The sequence below is a fragment of the Myotis daubentonii genome, chromosome 5 (genome assembly GCF_963259705.1).
Source record: "Myotis daubentonii chromosome 5, mMyoDau2.1, whole genome shotgun sequence".
Classification (NCBI taxonomy): domain Eukaryota; kingdom Metazoa; phylum Chordata; class Mammalia; order Chiroptera; family Vespertilionidae; genus Myotis; species Myotis daubentonii.
In genome coordinates this window covers 94,897,168-94,913,496 of record NC_081844.1, presented here as the reverse complement: position 1 = coordinate 94,913,496, position 16,329 = coordinate 94,897,168, and the positions used below count along the sequence as shown (strand labels likewise).

The 16,329-nt window shown below is 42.7% G+C and overlaps 1 protein-coding gene across 1 annotated transcript in view; it reads right to left on the bottom strand.

Annotated features, from left to right (window-relative positions):
- SGCD (sarcoglycan delta) overlaps positions 1–15,830 on the bottom strand; it is a 302,515-nt gene extending 286,685 nt beyond the window's left edge. Inside the window, exon 1 of the mRNA XM_059699026.1 lies at positions 15,468–15,830. The gene's annotated coding sequence lies outside the window, so the exon portion shown is untranslated. The remainder of the gene's footprint in view (positions 1–15,467) is intronic.
- Positions 15,831–16,329: the final 499 nt, after the last annotated feature.

Here is a 16,329-nt window from a genome sequence, read left to right as displayed (position 1 = left end):
ATGCCCATTTTCCTTGGACTTTCTGAAGTTTTGGACTTTGCCCACTTCCCCCTTTCATCTGGAAGGTTTGTCCTTAGGCGGTGATGACAATGCAGGTCCATGGTTTCCTTTTTATTTCAGTGATCACTGTCTGTCTTTCCAACCTCTCCCCCCTGCTTCTTTCTTCCAAGTTCAGTTAAGAATCAGTGTCATCTCTCACCTCAGAGACAATGTTGAGGGCTATGCTTGCATTGTGTGCTTCTATGATAACGAAATTCAACTTACAATTTGAATTCTCGTTTCCATCTCAAATTGGACCCGTCTAAATATCTTTCATCCATATACTCCCTCATCAAATAATTACTAATCATTGATCAAATTCTATTTATTGGGCAAAGGGTCTCAAGGTACCACAAATAGTAAGAATTACACTGCATTTATGAAGCTCACGGCCTGGGCAGTGGGGGAGAATTAATAGTAAATGCATAAAGAGACAAAATGAATGCTGTGAAGTGCTTTCACTGAAATATATCTGATAATGTTAAAGAGAACATCAGAGGATGAAAGATATTTTATAGACTCATCAACAGAGAACTCTCTGAGGATGTAACATTTAAGCTGAGACTTGAAGGATAAGAAAAAGACATTGAGGTGAAGGCTGGGATAAAAACAAATTCCAGACAGAGGAAATAAAGCAAAGTCCCCGTTGCGGACAAGGTCTGTGTGACTGTCTGTGGTGAGTAAAGTGGAAACGGGCATGAGATGAGGCCGAATAAGTTGGCTTGGAGCCAGATGATGCTGGACCTTCGAGACCAGAGTACAAAGACAGATGTTCTTGAAAAGTCTCTGAAATCCCTGGCAGAATTTGAAACAAGGGAGTGATCATCTGATTTATAATAGTAGCAGTGCCTAGACCAGAATGGGTGAGGAATAAATATCTGTTGTTTGATGGCATTCAATAGACTTTCCGTCCTCTACACCGATCATACATTAAAACACTTCCAAAAGTTGAAAAATTTGACAAAATGATTCTCAACCAGTATAACATGCCCTCATAGGAGGCTTACTTGCATCTGTGGGGGTGTATTCGGCATGTGAATTTTTAAAAGGAGTCCATCTACCCAAACACAGCCTTTTCGTGAAAATGATAAGATAGAAAGTGCTTTCTATCAGACTTTGGGAATAATTTTACATTGTTATCTAACATATTTTACAGTCATATGTGTCATCTCTCTGAGTATATCCTAAAACCTTCTAAGTATTTAGAAGTTCTCTGAACACCAGGAGCACCTAAAAATGGTAAGTATGAATATCTATCTATCTATCATCTATCTATCTATCTATCTATCTATCTATCTATCTATCTATCTATCTACCATCTATCTATATTCTATCTATCTACCTATCTATCTGTCTTAGCATACACTTGTTAATGAATGAATAAAAATCAGGCCATTGCTGAACAGCAAAGCATATAATCCAGCAATAAGTAAATAGCGGTGAGATCAGAAGCAAAGGAATGAAAGCTCACATAACTCTCTTTCTAAAGGCACATGCAATCATACCGATGTTAAGGCTTAAATCCAAAGCATTACTCTACTCTTTCATGAGGTTATTTTCAGCGTTCACCTGTTTATCAACAAATCCAGTTGACTTAAAGATAATGTTTCTCACACACAAAATGCAATAGGATTATATTTTTCAAAGAAGGAATAGTGAAACTTACTGTTGCTTTGCCATTAAGTAGGGAACAAATACCAATAGTTCAAGTCAATTTCATAATAAACCCCACCTATAACAACAGGCTAAATAAATAGTTGCCAAATATAATAGACTAGAGGCCTGGCGCATGAAATTCGTGCACGAGTAGGGTCCCGAGACCTGGCCAGTGATCAGAGCCAATCCGGGCCTTCAGACTACCAGCCGGGGCCTTCCTTCATTCCACGCCGCCCCCTGGTGGTCAGCACACATCATAGTGAGCAATCAAACTCCAGGTCTCCAGGTCAAACTCCCGAGGAGACAATCTGCATATTAGGCTTTTATATATATAGATGTGGGGTTTCCAAAAGAAAATCATCCTGGATGGGTGTATTATTAAAGTATGATTTTGAGAGCCATAAATTCATTCAAATGTTCAAACCTGGGATCACATACCATTATGGAATCAAGGCCTGATGCTAGCTTAATGTGAGAGCTTCCAGGAGAAGACCCGTTCTGATAAACTGGACTTGTGAAGAACCTCCTCTTAGGCTGTGTGACCTTGTTTCATCTCAGCCACTGCAGCCACCAACCCCTTAGTGACTTTCCGATGCCCATGCAAGTTTTTCCTCATCAATGCCCAACATCTGTCATAGGAGCCACCAGAGGGATCTGCAGAAATCTCACGATCATGTGAAGTCATCACCAGAATCCTTGAATTTGGCCCAGCCTCAGTGGTCCCTGACCCTGTGGCTTCTGCTTCTCTAATGAAGGAAGCTACAATATACATCTAGCTTAAGGCTCACCTACACTGAGCTTCAAACTGATGAGCACCACGTCTTTGACCAGTCTTTGAAATCCTAATGCAGAAACTGGCCTGATCTTACTTAATCATCATATATTTTTATACAGTGTTGACTTCCCTTCCTCAGGCTGGTTGGTACCAAATAGCTACTAGCAAACCTTGTATTGCTCCCTTCCCTACATTTCACCGGTTGATGTAAAAATGATGGGAGGTCTTTGGCAGAAACATACACAGCTGTGATACTTTGTGCGGCTGAGCACATATGCTAGAATAATACTGTTAGAAGCCATCCCTTTGTGTCTGCACTCAGTGTTTTTGTTTCTGCATCGTTCTTCTTCAGGACAATGAATGTTTTCCTTTTTTTCCTCCCAAATAAAAGAGATATCTGGAAAACAGTTCCAGTGTCTGTATTATCAACCTTCTGTACAAGAATGTGTTATGTTTTGAGGGATGATTAAAAAGTACTCAGTATACTTCTAAAGACACATCAAGGCCATCAAGTTTCCTGATGATGTTTCTTTGGGGCCTGTAATATTATTGGGGCCACGTTCCACTCTTCTCATTGGGTAGAGCTGAAGCAAGGAAGCACTGACAGGCATTTGACTAATGCTTGCTTGCCTCTTTTACCCATCAGGCTTCACAATTTTGTTCCACAAGGGAACTTATGGGAGTGACAATGAGTGTAATTCTATGTACAGTTACATAGTAACATGACAAAGCACCTGGCCTTCAAGGAAGTCTCCAATCTTTCAACAGAAAAAAAATATTTTTGACAACTACCACGTGCCAGGTACCATAGTAGATCCTGGAGATACTTATGTCTTTCCATGGATGAGAAGGATATTTCTACCCTCATCAAGCCTGTGTTTAATGGAAGAGATGAACAATAAACATATAAATAGAAGAAACAATTAGAACTAAAGTGAGGTATCAGGAAGGAAACGAAGAAGGTTTTGTGACAGAGAACGGAGGGCAACCCACTCTGGTCACAGAAGGCCATTCTGACCAAGTGACAATTTAGGTGAGGCCTAGGGGTGGAATGACTTTTCCAGCAGAGGACAGACACAGCAAGCATTTGGCCTGAAAATATGGTCAGGTTAAGCAGGATGGCTGGCAGGGTTGGCTTTGAATGAGTCCAGAGGAAAGGGTACAGGATGAGTTTGTAGAGAGGCTGCAGATCAATTATACCAAACCTTGTAAGTGATGGTAAGGAGTAAAGAATTAATACTGCCAGACTAATAATAACTACGTACCTTATTTAGAAATAAGACATGTGATACCAATCAAGTGAGCTAGAGTTTATTGATGATGATGATGACGTATGTTAAAATTTCCAACACATTTAAAAGTAAGTATGGATTAGATCACTGTATATGATTGAAACCAGTTCACATAAATAGCAGGCACAAGTTCCTTCACAGGGTCATTACCGTTTCTAGAATTTGTTGTGGAGTCTGAGTCACTTTGGATTATCTTGGCATGTAAATAGTCTTCCAATAGCCATGTTAATTTTGAGGTCTTTGATTTAAAACTATCTGCCTTCAAGAGTTGTTTTCATTCAGCCAGCCATATAAAGCATTTAGTCTTGGGTTGCTGATGTTTGGCACAATTTATACAATTGTAACAAACTCATTACTTGTAGTTTTGATAGAATAATCAACATCCGTTTTGTAAAATTCACAAAGAAAAGTAAATGCCTGTTTATGGGAAATGATCCAGAAATGGCATGTTCTATCTAAACAAATATTGGGATTTAAAAGTTAGCTATTTCTTATTTTATTTTGCCAATAATTTTTATATGCAAGTGTTGAAGAATTTTCACCGAAAAAAAATTAGGCAAGTGCATGTATTTAAAAGAACCAAAGAGCAGACAGTTAAGAACATTCCTTTTTCATTCACACGTTAAGCCCTCCTCCCTAAAGGCAACTATCACCAGCTTTTTTCTTATCCTTACAGAAATGCTAAGTACACATATTGGCCTTATTCAATATATAAATTCAGTGCATGCACACATGTTTAAATTTTCCTTTTTTACACCAAGAACATATTATATGCTCTTTATTGTTCCAAATCTAACTTGGCCCACTTAATATAGTTTAGTGATAGACCCATAAAAGTATACAGAAATATATTTTTAAGTTAGTTTGAAATTGTATGGATACATGATATTTAACTTAACCAACTCCTTAGTGATGAATATTGATGCTGTTTACAGTAATCTTCTGTTACCAATGTTTGTTCAAAGAGATAGATATTTATCAGGTATTACCCTGTGCTGGCACTAGGCATTCAGTGGTAAAAAGACAGATTCCTGACTCTTGGACCTTATATTCAAATGGAAGATATGATAAACAAGCAAACCAACAGACACATAACTTTTCATACCTATTCTTGGGAGTAAGTTTTATGAAGACAAAAGTAAAGCCGGGAAAAGGGACAGATAGAGGGCGGGGGAGGGGGAACGCTCCTGTCCACAGGACCGACAGGGGAAGCCTCTCTGTAGTGGAGAGATTTGAGGGGCAGAACAACAACAACACAAAAACATGAACAAGCAAGAGAGTAAAGCACGAGGACATAGGGAGAGAGCACTCCAGTTGGAAGAAACAGTACCGGCAGGTGCAAAGGCCCTGAGGGAGGGGCTCATTGGGCATGTTTAAAGGACAGGGTGGCTAGATCAGAGTGAGCAAGGGGGAGAGTATGTGAAAATGAGCTGGGAGGGCAGGCAGAAGGGTTGCACATGTGGTCTTATAAACCACAGGGAAAGCCTTAGGCAGGATACTGATTGTAAGAGTAACTTTCAGAGACCTGGGCATAGGCATGAGATGCTCAGTTTGTCAGCATGGGATCACTCCAGCGGCCTCTCTAAGGAATGGACTGCAGGGGACAAGGATGCAAGTGGAGAAGCCAGGGGCCTGTGGGTACTACTCTTGACCAGAGAGAACAGCCCAGACCAGGGTAGAGATGAGGGAGAAGGTGCTGAATTGCCGTATTTGGAATCTATTTGGAAGGTAGAGCTGACAGGATGTTGCTGCTGCCCCAGGACATAGAGTGTGTGCAACGAAAGGACAGGAGTCAAGGAGAATGCCAAGGTTCTGGCCGAGCAGCCTGGTGAACGATGCTGCCATTCATCACGATGGGCTGCAGAGACTAGTAGGCTCTGGGGCAGGACGCAAACGGAGTGTGCAGGGGGAAGACAGTCAGTTTCGTCATGCTGATTTAGAAATGCATAGAAGGATCCATGGGGTGGCATCACAAAGCCACTTCAAATTATGACTGGAACTCAGGGGGAAGACTGGGCTTAGAGAGAAATGTGTAAGTCTCCTGCATATTAGTATTATTGAAAGCCATAGCAATGGACATGGATTTTTCACATATGTCCAAATATACCTCTCACGGAAGCCCTGAAAACTGAATTGCTAGATCTAAGTGTGTGTGTTAGTGTACGTGTGTGTATATCCATTGCTTTTGTAGATGTTACTATTAAAGTTATCTTCCAAAGTACAACGTCCCTTACATATAAATTTAAAATAGTTATCTTTGATGAATTAGAAGGTATTTCTGTATCACTATAAACATTAATTCTTACTGTTCTAGAGATTTAGATGTGTGATGTGCCAGTGTAAGTAGTTTCAGATAGAAATATAATTTTGAAACGCACATACATATGTGTACTAGTAATTCTGAGATATATGGGCTCAGACATTCCTGACAGCATTCTAGGGGATCAATATGATTAAAATTATTTCAAAAATAATATTTCATAAATTAAGATACTGAGGTCCGCAAGAATGAAAGAATGTTCTGAAGGACTCCAAACCAGTAAGTTGGTTGGTGTCTGGACTCAAACTCAGGCTCAATTTTCTTTCCATTTCATATGGAATGAGGCAAAGACTTGGCTTTCCCTGAAAAAGTCACAAGGTATTTAGAATTACCATCTAGGCATGTATTTTGTGTGGAATACATGAACAAGGCCACCACCTGACAGATCCATGTTTTCCTCCAGGCCCTCCCATGGCTCTATTCTAGGCATTTGGGATACATCAATGAGCAAAAACACAGGACCCCCCCCCCCCATCTCCCCACCAATCTCATGGCTGTGGTAGGAGGCAGTGATGGGAGAGGCAGATACCAAAAATGAAAACCATGTTTGAAACTTCTGTTACAGAGAATGAGTGCTATGGGGAAAAGGCCAAGAACAAAAGGGAGGAAGAGAGAATCAAGAAAAGGGAGATAAGCAGTGATGTGGGTTGGGGAGCAGAGCAGGTTCAAATGCTAAAAGCATGGGAAAGGCTGTCCTCATGGAGACACTAATATCTGAGCAATGACTTGGAGTCACTGAAGATTAGGCTGTGCATAAAACTCAGGCATCATTCTAAACATAGTCCTTGATGTTGCAAGTTGAGGATCAGAAAAGAATACATAAACTGAATACCCCTGAACAGGAAAGATAATTTCAAACACCTGACCGCAAATTTAATAGTGTCATTTTCACAAGCAAAGGGCACTGCCTCTTCCCATCATGTCCTTGTCAATGGCCAGCGTTCTGTACAGGAGCGACAGGTCCATTTCAACTAGCCAGCTACCCTGTGTTGTCCAAGATCCGAACTTCTTAAATCCCCATGGATGAGTCTACCCAGAACAGGTAATGACCATCCCAGTCAAGCCAGTCACCACAGCTCTTCTGTGATGTGGGGACCAAGCTGTGTAATAAAGTAATGATAAACATGACTCAAACATGTAAAATCAGAGAATAAGACATAGAGCTTGAAGGGAGCGTGGACAATGCCAAGTTCAAAAACGATTTAACAGCTGAGAAAGCCAGGTTCAGGGAGGAGACATGGCTTAACAAGGTCACAGAGTAAAGTAGTGACGAGGCCAAAGAAAGCTAAACTAAAAACCAGCATGCTGCCCACAAGCTCCACGGTGCAGTCTTTCCCCCTTAAACTCCTATTAGGCATCACTTTAATCAAACACCATATATACGCTTTCTGAACGATACCCAAAGGCAAACCACAACAAAGCCGTCAGCTTCCTCACACAAAGAAAGCACACAAAACTGATGACCATCACTTGGGTAACGGTTACTATGTGCCAGACACTCTTCTAAATGCTTTCCTGAGCTTGTTTAATCTTCACACACATATAATGATGAGCTAGGTACTATCACTACCCTCGTTTCACAGGGGGGCAGGGGGCAAATGAGCAGCAGAGAGACACGGTAACCTACCCAAACTCACTTAGTTTGTTAAAGAATTTGAACCCAGAGTTTGTTAAATAATCTGGCTGAAAAGCCTGTTCTCTGAATTCTTGTGTTAAATGCTACCAGATAGAGCTATATGTGTATCTGTGGTCAGAACAGTATAATTACTTATTTTAAAATGTTATTACAACATTTTGAGCTAGAATGTCTCAAATTGGGTATTAATTTGAAGCTGACTCATCAAATACTTATTGAGCAACTACTGAATTTCAACCAGGGTGCATTCCACCACCCTCCTTTTCAGGTAATAAACCCACTTTGATATGTCTCTAAAACCCATTAGCTTTTACAACACCATGAAAAACAGCTACAACACATTAGATACCTCCTTTTATAGTGATTCAATAGTTCTATAAAATTAGCATCGACCCAGTAGATGCTCCCTTGACAACTGTGTTTGGTAAGAATCCTTAGCAATTATCTAAGCTCTCAAAAACTTGCAGAGAAATCTGCTATCTAAAAGGAAATGCTCTTCATCTCATTTTTAGTCATGAGTATTTGTATTTTTTTTTACATCAAAGAATCCAGAAACAAGCATGGTGATAATAATACCTAAACGTTACTCTACAGTGTGCTAAGCACTTGGTATGCCTTCACATATATGTGTAGGTATGTTTGTACAGATGTGCATGTGTCTACTGAGGTATAACGTACTTCCAGTGAAATACACAGCTATTAAGCATCCAGCTCGAGATTTATAAAACCGTACATCTCTGTAAACAATGTTCAATCAAGACAGGGAACGTTCCCATCAACTGAGAGCGTCCCCTCATGCCCCGTCCTAATCAACCCTCACCCCAGAGGCTCTTCTGGATTCTATCGCATTTAAATGCTTAAATCCTATGTAAGTTGTATGATGCGATTATTCCAAGGAATGCTGACACCTGCGCTCCTGGCTACCATGCGGCCCTAGTGCAGGTCCTCTCAACAGGCACTTAGCCCATCGCAGCACTGTACCCTGAGAGAATCCGGTCACCACACCCTAATTTCTCTCTCATGCATCTACAATGGCACTGTATGTACCACCCTTGAAATAATTGGGGGGGGGAAGGTCACTCATATCATTTTATACATTCTGCGGTTCAGACCAGAAGGCCTATTGAGAGCTTACTAATGGAAACACCTACAGATAAGGAAGGTGGGGGTCGATGACACAGACACAGACCCTCTCAGAGGAACAGGAGCTGCTCCCACATCCCACCAAATGCTGCGCCGCAAGAAATCAGACCAGGGATGCTCGTCTTCAGCTTTTTCTACATAATATACATTTGTACATATAGCTCAGTATGTTTAAATGCTCTGTAACTGAGTCAATGAAAAAGCTACACCAAACTGTGTCTGCCGGCCAGTCCATGGATTGCTGGTTTGGGACCCACTACTGGCATCCTCAGCCTGCAAGACACCAGGAGCAGGGTCTTCAATGACAGAAGGGAGACCACAAACCTTAGACCCATGGTCGGCAAACTGCGGCTCGCGAGCCACATGCGGCATTTTGGCCCCTTGAGTGTGGCTCTTCCTAAGCCTTAGGAGTACCCTAATTAAGTTAATAACAATGTACCTACCTATATAGTTTAAGTTTAAAAAATTTGGCTCTCAAAAGAAATTTCAATCGTTGTACTGTTTGGTAAGTGCCTACTAAGCAATAACAAAGAGAGAACCTGGCAACAGGAAGATAGAATAGAATTTAAAAAAAATAGAAGGGAAGAGCTAGACAGAATACAGACCAAGAGAGATGGAAGAAGGTAAGAGCAGGAAGGAACGGGACACAGTGAGGGGTGGCTTCTTGGCCGTCTCCAGGCTTTAAGCAGTCCGCTTTCATGGACTATGCCATGCCCAGGACCGCACACCCAGCCTGAATGATTTGCTTGGAGAAAGGAGCTAACCCTGATACTTACTTACTTGGGCTCAAGGAGAGTAGTTTCAGTGGCTAAATACTTGGACCCCTGCAAGGACCTGCAGGGTTTCCAGGAACTCAGAAATGCATTATTTGGAAGTCAGGGTGCGCACAAGAGAGTCTGATTTTATCACCCCGGCCAGAGAAAGTGGTTTGAACAAGGAGAGAGTTTCTAATCCCTGGCAATAGAGTCTTTATCAGGAAACTGTGCTTGCTATTTAATAGGTGCCACTGCATTTATCGGTTCAAGGGAAGAATAAAGCCATCCCTTCCACGTCCACCCACACACCCGGAGCTCCATTAGGACGGCCAGCAGCCAAGATTTCCAAGCAAAGCAATCTCGCTGGGTTTACACACCTAGTGAACCGTGGCAACACACTTCTCCTCCCATCCCACACACCTGTCTGAAAGGCAGGCCAGGGGCCACTGCTTACATGGCCTCCTTTCTATAAGGCGGCTCACACTTGGCAGCAGGAATTTGAAGCAATAATGAAGAGGATCACCTTTCTGTGTAGCAGCAAAGGTGAAAGAAAGGGGACAGCGGACACTGCAGAGAAATTCGGGCAACGCAGAAAGAAAAGGCAACCTGGATGAGTCAGGGTGAAATATTCTCTCCTCTGCCGATTGTCCCACTTTATCTTACCTGCCTATTTCATTCTTTGCCTCAGGCCATCTCAGTCCATATTGAAGTATAGAAAGCTAAAATACTCAAGTTCTTCATGTTACGTGCCTTACGTGCACAATCTCACAACACACTATGGGGTCCATACTACCATGTCCATTTTCAAGATGATCCAACTGTGGCACATGGAGATGAAGTGACCTGCCCAAGGTCACATAGCTAGGATCACAGCCCAGGCTCAGAGCCGGGGCTCAGGTCACAGTACAAACACTCTCCTTCTGCTACTAGATTACCCCATTCTTTTTTCTTGCTGTGCTTTCTCCCTGACCATCACCCTCTTCCCCTTAGGTTAATAGATGTATGTTGTCTTATTCGGGAACAAGTACTGGTCAGATGACTGGAATTGAGTTCAGACAACTACATTTTTCTCAGGAGGAGGTTAACTGGAATGTGTTTAGAGAAAAGGAAAGAGAATAGCACAGAAAAAGATGAGGGTAGATAAAATAACTCAAGATGCCCAGACTAAGGTATTCATAAAGAAATGGAAGAGTTTGCCTGGATGGTGTGGCTCAGGGGTTGAGTGTTGACCCATGAACCAGGAGTTCACCATTCAATTTCCTGTCAGGACACATGCCTAGGTTGTGGACTCGTTTCCTAGTTGAGGGGTAGGGGGCAGAAGGCAGCTGATCAATGATTCCCTCTCATCATTGATGTTTCTATCTCTCCCTTCCCCTCTGTCTTCCTCTCTGAAATAAACATATATTTTTTTAAAAAATGGAAGAGCCTTAGAATTACAAAAATCATGTATTGTGAGAAACAGAAAACACTTTAGAGGCATCTGATCCCATTTCACAGATGGGAAAGCTGAGATCCAGCTTTCAGTGGATTAAGGATGCATCCCAGTATTCCTGGCCACCTCTACCTATATTTTCTTCTCTTCCCCTCACTTCTGCACTAACTACCACTACACCCTCAAATGTGGCTTAAGCTACTATGACAATGGCTATGGGTTACAAAGAAAGTACAGAGATACAAATTTGGCCCGATCTGAGGAGGCTTGACTTGAGAAACAACACCACAAGCTGCCTCCCAGTGCAGGGAGGGTCTCTGTCATCACATCTGGCTGGCATCTGTTAGCAATGCTATAAATGGCACCCCTGCAGTCAATAATAGTTTAGCCACGACAGTGTTAAACAAACTCAGTTCTGTGGACCAGTGTCTGGCTGGCTTCAACAGAATCTCTCAGGGAGCTTTTAATAATAGAGGGATTCCCCTACTCTAACCTCAGAAAGTCTGATTTAAGAAGTTTTGAGAAACCATGGAACCAGGTGATTCCTGAGGGCCCTTCGAACAGTAAGAGTCCATTGCCATGTTACTTCCTCTAGCATGGCACCAGCTAGTATTGAGCCAACATATGTAACATGGGGTTCAATCCCCAGAGTGCCAGGAAGCAGCCGATCAATGATTCTCTCTCTCATCATTGATGTTTCTATCTCTCTCTCTCCATCTCCCTTCCGCTCTGAAATAAATAAATAATATTTTAAAAAGACATAGAGATGCCCAATAGACATATGAAAAAATGCTCAACATCACTAATCATCACGGACATGTAAATTAAAGCCACAATGAAATATCGCTGCACACCTGTCAGATTGGCTACCATCAATAAATCAATAAACAAGTGTTGATGAGGATGTGGAAAAAGGGAACCCTCATGTGCTACTGGTAAGAATACAGATTTGTGCAGCTACTGTGGAAAGTAGTACGGAGTTACCTAAAAATAATTAAAAATGGAACTGCCTTATGACCCAGTGATTCCACTTCTGAAACACTGATTTGAAAGAATATATGCACCTCTATTTCATTCCAACATTATTACAATAGCCAAGATTTAGAACAGCCATGGGCAAACTACAGCCCGCGGGCCGGTTCCGGCCCGTTTGAAATGAATAAAACAAAAAAAAAGACCGTACCCTTTTATGTAATGATGTTTACTTTGAATTTATATTAGTTCACACAAACACTCCATCCATGCTTTTGTTCCGGCCCTCCGGTCCAGTTTAAGAACCCATTGTGGCCCTCGAGTCAAAAAGTTTGCCCACCCCTGATTTAGAAGCAGCCCAAGTGTCCATCAATAGAGGAGTGGATGAAAAACCCTTTGCAACAGCATGGATGGACTCGAAGAGCATTATGCTCAGTGAAATAAGCCAGTCAGAGAAAGACAAGTACCATATGACTTCACTTATATGTGGAATCTAGTGAACAAAATAAACAAAATAGAAACAGACTGACAGCTATCAGAGGGAAGGTAGTGGCAGGGCTGTATGAGAAAGGTAAAACGATTAAGAAAGCAAACAAAAATATCATAGACACAGACAACAGTATGGTGATTTCCAGAGGGGGAAGGGGTGAGGAGAGATAGAAGAGAGTAAAGGGGGGATAAATGGTGATGGAAGGAGACTTGACTTGAGGTGGTAAATGCACAATACAATACGCAGCTGATATATTATAGAATTTACTCGTGACACCTATATAATTTTATTAACCAAGGTCACCCCAATAAATTCTATGAAAAAGAAAATGGTATAAACAAATAACAGCATAACAAATGATTGAATCAACAATGGAGGAACAGATCTTTTTTCCAGTCCTGTTAAAAGAGGTCACTATATTCCTCAAACTCAAGAAATCCTGAATACAGGGTAGCCAAATCCCTCCCAGATGGCAAAATCCACGATGCTAAGAACTTCCTTATATTATGAAACAGATATTAAACACTTTCACCAACAACGTGGTACATGCCATTGGAGGTGGTTTTAAAAAGAAAATAAAAAATTGAATAAATTCACTAGCATAAGACATATACACCATTTTGTATCCCTTTCGGAAGTTTGTCTTCATACTGAAGTGTCCAGGAGCAGGGCCTGAAACCCACTTTGCCCACTGCGATCATTCACCCAAGTCCAGCAGGTCCCTTCACGTGACACCCCCTCCCCAGCAGGAATATCACTGGATGGAACAAATGTGGGTTAAAAATAAGGCCTTAAGAGCCTGCTCCCTCCCTGCTTAGGAAATCTGAACCTTCGGACGATGCCAATCTTACAAAATGTGCTTTCTGATTACTTCCAGAAGGCAGAGCAGGGCAGACTGACCAGGGGCCTCCTACAGTGAGGAGGGCAAAACCATTTTCCTCACTGAGGCCATGGTTTATCCACACACGTCCAGTCAAACAAATCAGTGCCTGCTGCTCTGTGCTGTTTCTAGAATGTGTTTCGCTCCTACACACAGATATCCTCCCTCTGTCCTCACTGCCCAGTGTGTGGTATGGCCACTCCTCTGTCCCTGTTGCACACACCTCTGCCCTGGATTTCTTCCCTACCCTCCACTCCGGCGATCTCTCTTCAAACGTCGGGAGGGCCTCACTTATTTTCCTCTCACATTGCCAAAAAAGGGAAACTATAGAGGTTCTTCCAAGTTTTAGGCACGGCTGCACGTAATCCTGCAACACGGAGTTGCCTGTTCTGCTCGGGGCTTGGGGTGCACTAAATTTAGAAGAGTATGTATGACATTAGAGCTCACGGAGGCTCCGCTTGCACTGGCAGTGGGCTAGGCCATGGCTCATGTGGCTTCCTAATCTGTCTTGGCATTTTGCTCGGCCAGTAGGCACTTGAGAAAAACATAGTGTAGTCACTGTCTTTCCCAACTTCTCACTGCATGCCTTTCTTGTTCCCTGTCCTGCAGTTCACAAGCCCTTCCCTGCCCAGCCCAACCCAAAGATGAGGCTGAAGAAGAAAACGGTTGTGCACCATCTTTTAGACTCAAAAATCCTGCTGCCCCATTCCCTCCGTGGAGAAAATAAAATTGCTGGCTGAAAATCAAGTTCCACCAATAGGACACAGTGTCCGCCCACTCATCCTAGGTCGTACACAGAGAAAGATATAAAAAACACACTCTTCATTTACCCATTAACCTTACTCTGTACTATTAGCTACTTGTTGAGAGATTTTAGAACGGACGCAAACACATACCTGTTTTTATAGAGGACCACCCTAAGAGGCCTAGCTCCTAATATTCTGCTATTCAAGAAGTATCCAAGAATCCATTCATTCATCTCTTCTCCCAACCAGACTCTTGGCCAAAACCCCTTTGGAAAACACCGTTGCTGTCACAGATTGCCCTGCCAGGAATCACAACATTGTAGTGAAATTTAGTCAACCTCTTTCTCAGCTGGACCAGTTTCTTAGATGCAATTGCATTATTCTGCATATTTTATAATTGCACAGAGAATAAGCTATAGCTTACCCAGGGGAGTAAACATCTATATTGCATTATAGCTGATATGTGTGACAAGGATTATTTAAAATTTGATTTTTAAAAAAGGCACTCTTTTGTAAGGTGTAAAAGGAAATCAATTGATCAATAAAATAAAATTCATACCATTATGTCTCCATCTTTTAACAATGATTTTGAGTAAATGACTGTTTTCTCTTACTCTTTAATGATCTATATTTCAGAAAATGTAGAAGTATTTTTTGAGAGTAAAACTCAGAAAAAGTAAAAATTATTATACAAACAAATACAAATGTTGATCCAGCATATTACTAGGCAAATCTATCAATGGGCTCCTTCAATGACTCTCACAACCTCCTATAATAAGAAGAAGATGCCAGGAACACACAGACACACATCTGCTCCTGCACTCTGCAAGTGTCATCCAAAATAGAAACTTCAAACCCCACTTCCCTCCCGAAATGAGAGCCATTTTCTGCTAAAAGAAAAACACAAAACACTCCTCTAACAACTCTCATGAAGCAAAGCACACAGACAATTTCATTTAAAATGATCTTTCCTGCCAATGAAGTGTCCTTCCACACAGCAAAGTTCCAGAAGGCGGGAGCCGGGTGACAACACACACATCACATACTTTTCTTTTTTCACACTGAGCTGCCCCCTCACCCCCCCCCGCTTTCAGAAGCGTCTCAGTGCTGCTGAAAGTCAGATCTTGAAGGGAGTGGGGGGAAGGGAAGATCCCAAGTCCACGCCACATGTGTAAGTGATGGAGCTCTAACTTTACACACACACACACACACACACACACACACACACACACACACACACACGCCCTGGGAAGTCGGAGTCCGTGCAAACAAACAGCAGGCTTAGGAAGTGAAGAGAGGCGTGGACATGCAAGCACCCAGCAGCTCCCTACCTCTCTCGCCTGCTTCCCAGGCAGCTGTGAAATGGCCCTCGGTCCGGGGTGTGCTGAGAGGCTGTGACGGAGGCGGCCGGGGCCTGCCGAGTGCGAGCAGGCCCAGCCCGTGTTCAGGAGCTGCCCCAGTCAGATTTTCCAACTGTGGAACTGCAGCCAAGGCCCTGCCCATGCCTGAAGAATTTCCTGAACAGCATTCCCGCTCTCTTTCTGCCTGCTTTGAAACTGTACTCTGTCTGCACTTCAATACGGCTTTGTCAGGCCAACGCGGAGCTACTGGGCTGTCTCCAGCTATCAATGGGAAACATGTGTCCGGCCGGCCCGGCTCCCCTGCAACAGCGCCCATGGCGTCTGTTGGGCTCACAACCACCAGGGGCACTGCTTCTAGAACCAGTTTGGATTTCTCAGCCATTCTCCACGCAAGCTCTGCTCCGTGGGGCTAGCTGCTGGAGACATCTTCTCTTTCTTCTGCTCAACATCGCCCCTGTAGGACTTGCTTCTTCTATTCACTTTTTCTGAGCCTCGCCGCCCGCCCCCCCCCACACACACACACCCCATTCAGCCCCTTGAGCCCTTGCTGGTCCTGACAACAAGCCTATGAGAGCTAGGAGTCATGAAGTCTAATGTGAACTCCCTCCCTGCGTTGCCTCAGTCTTCACTCACAATGTCACAGGCTGGAGGGAGTAATATTTTTAGTGTTTCCAGGCTGGTTCAGCACTTGAGAATTGTGCCCCCATCCTGCTGTGTGCATCTATGGCCGCTGCAACTAAAAATAATGCAATTGTTTTTCAGGCACTTTGGCTGCTCTCTGCTCTATGTCTGTGCTGGTCCAAAAATGCAACTAAAGTTTTACAGGCTGTTG